This window comes from Schistocerca piceifrons, unplaced genomic scaffold (genome assembly GCF_021461385.2).
Source record: "Schistocerca piceifrons isolate TAMUIC-IGC-003096 unplaced genomic scaffold, iqSchPice1.1 HiC_scaffold_1682, whole genome shotgun sequence".
NCBI lineage: Eukaryota > Metazoa > Arthropoda > Insecta > Orthoptera > Acrididae > Schistocerca > Schistocerca piceifrons.
The window spans coordinates 3,130,112-3,142,067 of NW_025727548.1; the positions used below are offsets into that span (position 1 = coordinate 3,130,112).

Here is an 11,956-nt window from a genome sequence, read left to right on the forward strand (position 1 = left end):
AGATGCTGAATGAAAGTGAATAGGCCAATGCATGTACCGTTGTGTAACTAACGCTCTAGTATAAAGGTAACAATAGTTACACTCAATGAGTATTCTCATGTTGCTCAAATAATTTGTTTATTGTAAACAAAAATCAGTTTTAAACGCCAGGCAAACATTTCTGACTGTACTGATGTTAGCCTCACAATGCCATAACACTTCTGTTGTGATAGCAGCAGTACCACAGCGTCTCCAGCCAATAGGTGGTGTCTTGTCAGCGTCCATGACGACGGCACATGGTGCTGCTAGTGTGTTGGCTTCGCTTACAGTAGTCAGATGCCCACCACAATAGAAAAAGAAAACATCGTCGGTGTTGAGCTGTCCCCGTTGCCTGGAAGGTGGGTGTGCACCCCGATAATAATGACTTTGTCGCTGCTGGCTGACCTGTCACAGGGGACATTAGGCCTGTCCAAGACAACCGAGCACACCTGTGGACAACAATGACGCTGATTTAAGTGCTGGTGTCTATGCCACACGAGAGAAATGTCAATTTCAAGTTGTATGCCAAAACACATAGACCTTACACATAAAGAGTAGAGGGAAGTGCATATCACAAGGAACAGTTCATCAAAAGGAGTCAGTTTCCAAGCTTGAAACAAATATTAAACTGGAAACAATTATTATATTTCAGAAGTTTCGCCTCTTTAGCTGTTACCACGGATTTCAAACGTATAAGCTACAGTTTCTAGGTTTTATAGTTATATTAGGGACATCCTCACATTTTAATCTTGTCATGTGGCTTTGTGGTCAATGATACTTTGACAAATTTTTGCCTAGTGAAGTTACTAGTGCCTATATTTTGTTAATTTTTGTTTGTTTCAATGTGCTCATAAAGTTTGTTACTTTTTATACCATTAAGTTGCACCATGACATCCAAGGATGTGAAACTAGCTATGGATGAAACTGGCTAATCGCCCAACATCTTTCAGTACAATCTTCTCGTACTTCCAGCCACGTCAAGAAGTCATACTTCCATGCGTTTCTGGACAAGTTGCTATTAGCCCACTGTGAAGCAGTAACCGACTGTTGCCTGGTTGCTGTCCTCATTTTTATTTAGCCATGGAACCAGCTGCTGTTAAGCCCATCCACATAGGACTTTGAGGATATAGCCTTGGATACAACTCGCGGAAAGTCAAGTTGCTCTTACTACCTTTTCTACAACTCATTTGCTGTCTGTTTCTTTTACAGCAGAGCAATTCAAAGATGATGTCTTTAGACAGGTGAATGATGTAACTAAGTACTGTAATCATTTACAAGTTCTCAAGGTCCAATTTTTGAAAGAATATTGGTCTACAGCAATTCAGCAAGAACTGCTCATAGAATTCTGGACCGAAGACTAGTACCAATCTGGTCAGGGAACAATGGAGGCATTCTGTAAGTACTGATGGGGAGGTCGCTGTGCAGTTGTTGCTGTGGGTATAAGACTTTTGTTACCATTCTGTGTTTGGTGAGAACTTGTAGCACCACTCCACGACAATTACGAGAATTATGAACGTTCTCTCGAAAGAGTCTAATATTCTCATGGCCGTTACATTATAGTGCAAAATATAACACAGCAGCTGCGGGAAGGTGGAAGACTGGTGCCACTTATGATGATGTGCACAACAGGCAACAGAATAGCAATCATTCTGATGACCAGTTTTAAGTAGAAAACTGGCAAGTAATAGTGAGGAACATAAATAAAGTGTGCATAGCAGCTGCCACAGGTGACCTTGGTGGCGAGGAGGTGCACTCAGTGGGGGAACAATATTGCTGAATAGCTTGGTTGGGCAGCTGATGGGAAGTTCTATTGAACTTTGTAAGAATGGAGACACTAATGAGTGGGGGAGACATTCCTGCACCACTGAGTGTGTGTGAAGAGTCACCTGACGCAACAACAGTTATTATTATGACATATCTGACGAATTAAACGCTGTTGGTACTATTGGGATAGTGTGACAGTTTGATAAAAAGCAACTGACTGGAACAGGAACAATAAGAAATAAAAATTCGTTGATGTAGGAAGTGTGGGGACTTCTTGCTCCAGAACAGTATATAGAAGACTGCAAAGAAGCAAGCACTTCTGGACTGCAAGCGAGAGAATTCAAACAAGCTTGTTCATTATAAAACGCAAGAGTGCCTCTGGACGAAACTAATATGATTTATAAATTCGTATTTGATGGAGATTCCAAATATGAACTGCCATCAAGGTTGGACAGCACTCATGCAGTGTGATTTAGACTCCCAGGCTGATTGGTGCATAGGAAGAGCAAAAACAGAAATTGGATGTCTGTGACCGAGTTTGGTAAAAAAAAAAAAGCCAAAATAAAGGAGTTGTTTTGTGGAAGAGAGCTGATGCCCGTTTCAGCTGATGTCAATCCGATTGCAAAAGGAGCAGTAGGTGGCTTAGAAAGTGAGGTATTGGTTGGCTGCTGTTCACACATTTCAGTGTCTTCACTCAGCAAAATGGACACAGTACTACTGCTGATCTGCAACGTCAAATTTTTGTTGCTACAGGAATGGTGTCCAAAAACAGTCCAACATGAAATCAAACTACTCTTGCATTTCAAAGTTGTGGTCACAGAATTACACAAGTTAGAGAATTCAGAAACTCAGTGTTAACATGATCACAAGTATCGATTTTTTTTTTAATATGAGTTGTTGTGATGCAATTGTCGCGTGGTGTTTTATAATAATGTACGTACAGTGTTAACGTATTTGGCGCTCTTTAACAACTAAATAACGAAAGACGGTATTTTATGTTCAGTAGCAGTAGTAATACGCACCTGCGTGTGGTTTTTCTGTATATGTATAGTTGTTGTTTATGTTGTACGTGCTTTGTGTTGAACCGGTACCTAATAAACCGTCTGTATTTCCAAATACGCAAATATTCGTTTTCTAACAAAATCCCAGCGGGTTATGGGCCCAGGTGCGTGTTAAAAGGACACTTGTACGAAAATAATGACGTAGCTCTGTGCAAAATGTTTTTAAAGTTATCTACAAGAAGAAGTTTTTGAAGTTGTTAATTCCACGCAACCATCGAAGGATTCAACAAGAATTATCAACATCGGAGTTGCGGAAGGCAAAACAAATTGCAACACTTGCAAATACATAATAAGTATTTGTCTACGAGGAATTCCTGTTTTGACTGCAAATATGTCGGAAAAAACTTTGCAGAAAATAATGCGCCTAAATACTGCGAGTGAAGTGTGGACAGAATTACACAAAATATTTGATGGTGTCTCTGAAGACAAAGTTTACAACCTTTGTCTGCAGTTCTTTAGTTACAAAAAGGCTCCTGAAGACGATATTGCCGACACATACTTCCAAACTGAAAAATTTGTGAAGTGAAATGAAACAGGAAATTACTAAAGATATCGTAAATAATTCAAAAATGCCTGATTTGTTTTTTATTTGTAAAATATTAGGTACTCTACCAGGAGACTATTTATCGTTTAAATCTAGTTGGACGCTAACCGGAACGTCTAGAGATGACATAACAATTGATAATTTAACAAATCAATTGTGTGCATATGAGAAAGCTCTGAGGACAAATGAAGATGATTTTAGTAAACAAGAAGCCCTCACTACAGACTCATTAAGTCTGTCATTTCAGCAAGTAAATCCAATGGAGAAAAAGAAATTAATATGTAATTACTGCAACAAGCCCAACCATATAATTAAAGTGTGCTGAAAGCTGGCAGTGGATAGCAAATCTCCAAAACCAGCTACCACAGATACAAATATGCTACTTCTTTCTGTGACATCTTCTGTGATGAACTCTGAATGTAGAAATGAGGACTGGTATATAGACAATGGTGCAACAAGTCATATTACATATGATAGGAATTGTTTCAAAACATTTCAGCCTTTTCTAACAAAACTCTCAGTTACTTTAGCTAATGGTGACATTATTGAAGCTATTGGAAAAGGTTCAATAGACAATGAAGCAGCAGTTGGAGGAAACTGGAACAGAATTACCTTAACAGATGTATGGTATGTACCTCAGATTCACAAGAATTTATTCTCTGTTCTTGCAGAACAGGATAAACGTCCAGAAAGTATATTCACATCAAGCGCAGAAATTTGTCATCTTAAGATTGATAATGTCACTAGATTGGTAGGTGACAGTGATCGCTTTGTAGGCCTTTTTAAACTTGCTGTAAGAAATGTGAAACCTAGCTCCCTCAGCGAAGTTAACACCACTAGCAGAGACAATACGCTGCAGCTTTATCACGAAAGATTCGGAAACTATACAAGCGCGATGTGAAGTCTGTACTTTGTAGCGAATTAAATATTGAGGTGGAAATGGACAGTGAACTTTGTGAAGGCTGTATTTATGGCAATGCTCAACGTTTACCATTTGGCAACAGAAAGAGGACAGCAGAACCAGATGAGCTTATTCACGCTGATGTATGTGTTCCGTTTCAAGTACCTTCTGTGTCAGGGCACCGGTATTTTATTCTTTTCGAAGATGATTATACAAAGTTTAGGGCAACACATTTCATACAAGAAAAGTCTGGAGTTGCAGAAAAGTTAAGGCAGTTCATAGCTGAAGCAAAAGCTCCTGGGCATACCACCAAGGAACTTCTGAGTGGTCATGGGAAAGAATTTGACAACAAACAAGCAAAAGAGATTCTTCACAAAGAGGGTGTAATTCAACGCCTCACAATGCCTTACACTCCAGAACAAAATGGGTGCAGTGAAAGAGAGAACTGCACAGTTGTGGAAACTGCCAGAGCCATAATGCATGCACATTCAAACATTCTACAGGAACTTTGGGCAGAGATGGTGAACACCACAACCTACATTCTATCTGAACAGGGCCTTCCAGTATTCCAGGAACAGCTCCATATGAATTGTGGTATGGAAAGAAGCCAAGACTGAAACATCCGCAGGTGATAGGCTCCACTTGCTATGCTCATATTCCAAAACAACAAAGGAGGAACATGGACCGAAAAGCACTGAAAGGTGTCTTCATTGGATATGATCACAATGAGGGTTACATAATTTATTGTGGAGAGGTGTGCAAACTCATTAGGTCATGAGATGTCATCTTTGAGGAGAGGCCACTGAAGAATGAGAAAAGTTCAACTCTTCCAGTGAATGTTTTCAATCATCAGGATCCAGCACCTCAGACTGAAGACCAATGGTATTGATAGTGAAAGTGAAGAGGATGGCAGTTCCTCGGATGTAGATGAAGACCCTCAGGAGGAAGATCAGGAAGCCACAAGTGGAGAAGCTTTACCATGTCTGCGTGATTGGTTAACCCTCAGACCTCCACAAAAATTTAATGATTATGTAATGTACCTCTCACTATCTTTCCAAGAACCAGAAACAGACAGCGATGCCATGAAGTCTGTTCATCACGATTTCTAGAAGGAAGCTATGGATTCTGAAATAAAAGCTCTTCAAGAAAATAGAACGTGGGTTGTGGTTGACCTACCATATGCAAAGAGGTCCATTCCTAATAGATGGGTGTATAAAGTCAAAACAAATGCTGATGGCTCAGTCAATAAATTCAAGGCAAGATTGGTGATTAAGGGTAATTCGCAGCAGAAAGGAGTTGACTATGGCCAGACTTTCAGTCCTGTGGCTAGAGTGTCTACCATTCAAGCACTACTAAGTGTTGCTGCAAGTGAGAGCATGAAACTTTTACAAATTGATGTTTCAACTGCTTTTCTTTATGATGATTTAAAAGAAACCATTTATATGCAACAACCTCAAGGATGTGATGATGGGTCTGGGAGAGCATGTCACTTGAAGAAAAGTCTATATGGACTGAAACAGGCTCCGCATTGCTGGAATGAGAAGTTCAGTAATCATCTCACTAAATTGGGCTTTCTGAGGAGTGAAGCTGATCCTTGTCTTTTCGTGAGACAGTAAGGCTGTAAGAAAATATTCCTTGGGCTTTATGTTGATGACGGTCTGATTGCAGCTCACAGTGAACAGGAACTTGAAGACATTGTCAGTGATTTAAGAGAAGAGTTTAAAATTACTTCAGTGCCTGCATCATTTTTCTTAGGTCTGGAAATTGACCAACAAGAATGTGGAACTGTATGTATAAGTCAGACTCATTACACAGGAAAATACCAGAGCGTTTCAACATGAAGAACTGCAAGGCTGTAACTACACCCATTATAATTGACAATGATACAGAAGAAAGTCCTCGTAACTCTGAATTTCCATACAGCCAAGCTGTTGGAGCACTGATGTTTCTGATGTGTGGGAGACGTCCTGACATTGCATATGCTGCCAGTGTTGTATCATGAAATCAACAGATTGTGATGTAGTGAAAGCTAAACGAATCTTACGATACTTGAGAGACACAACAAATTATGGACTTTTATATAAAAACAATTCTAAGAAGCAGGTTTTAGAGTGTTCTAGTGATGCTGACCACATTGGAGGTGATCTTGGCTCTGGGCTGTCAACATATGGTGTCCTTTGTCTGTACTTTGGGGCACCTATTTCCTGGATTAGTCAAAGGCAATCTTCTGTTGCCATAGCCACAACTGAAGCTGAGGTTGTGACTGCCAGTGAAGCTGGTTGGGAAATTGTCTGGATCAAGAAGCTTCTGACAGAAATGGACCAATTGGAGGCAACACCAGTTCTGCAGGCTGACAACAAAACTGCTATCTGGCTTGCCCAGAATCCTGAGTTTCACTGAAGAATGAAGCATATTCATATAAGGCATTTCTTTGTCCGTGAACTAGTCGACGCTTATGAAATCACAGTTGCAAAAGTAGACACTGTATAACAACTTGCTGATATACTAAAAAAGCCACTGTTTTACATTAGATATCAGTATTTATGTAATAAGAGTAGACTTCGCAAGTTATTAAATAAGGAAGAGCGTTAATGTGTTTCACATCTTTGGTGTTCTTTAATAGCTAAATAACTAAAGTCAGTATTTCATGTTCAGTGGTTGGTAATACGCACCTGTGTGTGGTTTCTCTGTATGTTGTTGTTGTTGTTGTTGTATGTGCTTTGTGTTGAACCAGTACCTAATAAACCATGTGTATTTCCAAGTATGCAAATATTCGTTTTCTAACAAAACCTCAGCATCCAGTAAAAGGCAGTCATCAGATCAGCGAAGTTAAACGCTGTCAGACAGGGCTATGACTTGAATGGGTGACCATTCGGTCTGCCGAGCACTGTTGGTAAGTGGGGTGTACTCAGCCCTTGTGAGGTAAACTGAGGAGCTACTTGATGGAGAAGTGGCAGCTCCAGTCATGTAAACTGACTAACGGTCAGTGGTGTGATGTGCTGACCACATGCCCCTCCACATCCGCATTCAGTGACGCCTGTGGGCTGAGGATGACATGGCGCCCAGTCGGTACCGCTAGAACTTCATGGTGCCTGTTCACGCAGAGTCTAGTTAGGAAAAGGCAGTAGTAACACGATTTTTGTAGCAAAAGGAGCCATTTCTGGGAAATTTTGAACTTCCAAGTAAGACCAAAGGTTCTAACGAAAAAGAAGTATGAAATATAAGTTTATATCGTTTTAGAGTTCAAAGGGAAGCAGAAAAAGGATGTAAGAGTTATCCTCTGGAAGGAGGACCAGAAACAGATGCGTGGAAAGTTGACGAAGGGATGGTAGATGAGGCACATTAAAAAGGGTATGAGGGTTGCTGCTCTATGGGAAACTTCACAGCGAGGCGACTGTGCGTACTTGAGCTGGGTAGAACAATGCATTCTTTCCTTGTTCTATTCTCTTCCCCTTTTGTTTAATCTATTGCTGGTAGTCTTCAGTATGTACATATAGACAACTGAGAAGTGAGGAAGTTACTGAAATGCAAGAGAATATGTGAAGTAAGTCAATGGTTGGATACAGGATGTCATGAAGATATCATGATAAACGTAAAATCCTGAAAGTAGAACAGTGTGAATAGAGTTTTGAAATACAGAGAAAATAACAAGGGGGACATGAAGTGAAAACAAGACAAAATTCTGGGTAAACCATGATATTGGAAGTAACGCTCTGTGATATACAAGTATGAAAAGTGTCTTTATGTTTTAAGTTAAATAGGTTACAAGAGGAATAAATATAATAGAACTGTAACTTGGAACTAAGGTAACAGTGCGGAATGTGTAATATACACGAGGGCAAGAATCTGATGTTAAGAAGATTAGTGATTTGTGTCACAAACAGGTGTGTGATCTGTATATTTTATGTAATTGGCTAAGGAAATAAGAGACTGGGCAGTGTGGAGCACCAGAAAAGGTGGACTTAGAAGTATAAATATAAAAAGGTACAATGATTTAGTAAATGTAGCAAATGCAATCAAGAAAGTATGATTTTCAGTGTACGATAACCAAAAAAGTACAATAATGGACAGGGAAAAGTCTATGGAGTCATGAGTAGTATTCCTTGGACAGAGTAAATCATAATGAGTAATAATGGTAAGCTTCCATCACTGAAGTCATGACTAAAATTATTCTGAAAATATTTGGAAAAAGTAGTGTAACAAATTAATCTGTGTGTAGTTAGATTACAAACTTTGTTACATGGTGTGGAAAATGGTGGCCTTCAGGTGTCATTGTGAGGCTTTTATTCTGAGATTTATGAACCTATCTCACATTAGAGAAAGATGGCTCTGGAGTAGGGATTGGAGTGGACCATGGTGTTGATGAGGAAGAAGGTGTCATGGGAGACATGGTGGACAGCAATACTCTCTTTTGTCCCATGCCTAAGGTTAGATTTCAAGGTGGAGGATCATAATCACTTACCTCATATCTTATAGGTTAACACACCAGCACTAGCATGTGAAACTGGGTGGTGAAGTTAGATGTGAAGTGTTAAGTGGTACGACAAAGTAACTGTGATAACACTACATACATAGCATAAAGAGATACTCTTACTGAAATTTGTTGTATTAGAATTAACTTAAAAATTTTATATATGTATCCTCATGACAAATAAAATGATGTAACTATCAGTGCATGTTTTCTTTAAAATATATAGTGTTAAAAGTTGGGGGTGGGGGTGAGGGGGAGTTCTAAAAACTGGTAAGACTTGCAAAGGACATGAAAAGGCCAGAATTGAATGCTGTGACCAGTTGGGGGCAGGAGAAAATGTGAGAAAATGAAATATACCTACATGTCGTAGAAATAAAGGAAAGTGAAATTTATCATGTACCGATATTCAGTGCTCATGAATGTTTCAAAAACAATATGAGAAGGTTGAGACATGGCAGAGGTAGATTCTTGCATGCTCAGCACACTCATAGCTAATCTGTAGATAAATTAAAATAATGAAGGAGAGTGATTAGTATATGCAATCACAGGATGATGTACATACAATTTGATTAGAGAGGGCCTTGTGAAAACATGCTTTGTGATTTGAGTGTTAGATCTCAAGATATATCAGTTTCAACTAAGCACTGAAATTAGAATTTGTAGGACCACCTGAAAGGAAGAAGGTACCATTGTTGCATAGGGAGGAAAGGGAGGGGGAAGGGGGGACAAGGGCACCATGTCATTAGGGCAGGCAGGAGAGCATAGTTGCAGAAAGTTTCGGAGAGCTGACACAAGGTTTCGCTAAGGCACAAACAATTCGTAAGACTGAATTTTTGAGGGCAGATATCCCTGGAAATCAGCGAACAGACGAGTCCAAGGAATGGACGACAAAGGAAAAAAAATACTACTTCCGAAAAACGCATTTTAAGACAATAAAAATGAAGTGAAAATTTTTCAGAGAGTGCTGCTAAAGAGTATCCACTGGAGAAACCAATATGGGACACTGCAGTTTTGATAGACAAATAATTGATAAAGTGGCTTGCCTGATGTCACAGCAGCCTCAAAAGTACTAAGTAAGACAGACAGGCCATTGAATGGAAGAAAACGCCTTGGTACCTGGCTGATGTCGGACCTACTTCGGACTATAATCCGCCATGGTTACATCATATGCTTTCTATTTGCCCATTTCATATTAAATAAGACTAAATAGATTCAATCACATAGGCAATCTTTTTAGTTGCCGTTTCAGTATTTATTTTTCCTGGTGGCAATATCTACAGACTTAGATGGAGGTAGTTTAAGTGAACAAAGCATATGGGAGGTCATACATCATGACTCAACCAACTGTCGGTCAGTGGGTTGAGGGCTTCATTGGTATACTGGCTCATTGTTGTAACAAGATGTCGAAGATGGCCGTGTGGTTGAGTCTAGGTTGTTGGTGTGATTTTTGTTCTGAAGAAATCGTGTGAAGGCAGAGTCCAAAACTTTCCTAAGAGCTACATGGCACAACATCAAAGGGATTTTAAGGTTATCTACGAGTAAATAAATATGACACAATGGGATTGTTTTGTATCCACATAAGTTTCTCTCCCAACTTAAGGCTCGCAGTCACTCAACGTAGTTCTACGACAATGAAATCCTGCACTCCTGTTAGATCGTCGGTTACCGTCACATGCAAGTTGTTCCGAAATACGTTACCGTGCTGTGTATTGCCTTGGTTCTTTCTCTCAGTGCAGTCCAATGTATTTATTTGTATTAACATCAAATTGATAAACTATGTTCACAAAATAACCGAGAGAAAGTCAACTTTGTTACAGTTTAAGTTGAAATTTCAATGAATGTTGTTGATCAGTAGAACACAGGTAGCTAACACAAACAACAGTCGGAAGTTACCGGTAAATAACGGTTTGTGTCTATTAGTGTGGCTTTCACAAAGTGACAATCTGAGAGAGAAAAGGTTGTAATGAAATATTTCTATCTGTAACATCGCTAACTGTGGTGAAAAACGGACCAAATTTGTGAATGAGCAACTCTGTAGGTTTAGCCCGAACTGAAAAGTTAAGCAATGAGAAACAAAAAACAGAATGGTCTACAGGCGCTTACTAAGATGTGTGATCGCATGTTAGTGTTAGAAATGTAGAATGGTGATATGGGAGGAAATAAGAATAGTCCAACGTAGTTGGGAAGACGTTGACACTAATCTGTGTGTGCTCTGGAGTCAACAAAAAGTCTTTCCCACCCAACACGTGTAAGTACACTGTGAATGAAAGCATTAAGTTTCATCAAACTGCACTGTTGTTGATGAAGGTAAATAAATCACCAAGTGTAAGATCGCAAAATCGTAGTAGATTGGAACATATACTCACCATTCTCCTTGTTCTCGAGGCTGAAGGCCGTTCTGCATGGTGTGCGGAATGCTGATTTCTGCAAGGTAAAATTAGCTCCTTCCCGGCCAACATTTCTGAGTAGTAGTAGACACCGAAGGCCAATTTGTCTAGCTAGAAGGGTAGTTGCTGTTCTGGACCAAAATGCTCCTCGCCGCCAAGTAGGCCTGATTAGACAGTGAAGAAACTGGTTACATTTCATAAAAGTGTATATTTATAGATCATGGTAAAATTGCAGAAGAATATAAGATCACAGTATCACAACGGACTGAAACATGTACTCACAGTCCCATCTCTTGCGCTCGAGTTTGAAGACTGTTTTATCTAGTGAGCAGAATGGTTGCTACTCTGCGCCAAATTCAGCTCCTTTCTAGTCACCAGGCCTGAGTAGTACTTGGCCATGAAGGCTGTTTTGTTAGCGAGCAGAATACCTGCTGCCCTGGACCAATATAGTCGCCCTCCAGCCAGCAGACTTGAGTAGACTGTGAACAAAAACGGTTACTTTTTATCAAAATGTACCCACGTAGTTAGAGGTAAAAAATATAAACAAGTGTGTGAACAAAATATCAAGCAGACTGGATCATGTACTCACCATCCTACTTCCTGTTGTCGAGTCTGAACACAATCTTGCCTGGTGACCAGAATGCTTCCTGCTGTGGGCTGAAATCAGCTTCTTCATGGACAATAGATCTGAGTAGTGGTTGGCTCTGAATGCCGTTTTGTCAAGTGTTCAGAACAGTTTCTGCTTTGGGCCAAAATCAGCACACTGCCAGCAAACAGGCCTGAGTAACTGTGAACAACAAAACTATGTTT

At 39.8% G+C, this 11,956-nt stretch overlaps 1 long non-coding RNA gene across 1 annotated transcript; it reads right to left on the reverse strand.

Annotated features, from left to right (window-relative positions):
* Positions 1-226: 226 nt before the first annotated feature.
* LOC124735536 lies at positions 227-11,603 on the reverse strand. Its single transcript, XR_007009439.1, has 3 exons — positions 11,429-11,603; positions 11,126-11,310; positions 227-467 (listed from the first exon to the last, which is right to left on the reverse strand). It is a non-coding gene; the product is annotated as an uncharacterized LOC124735536 (long non-coding RNA).
* Between the last annotated feature and the right edge of the window lie 353 nt (positions 11,604-11,956).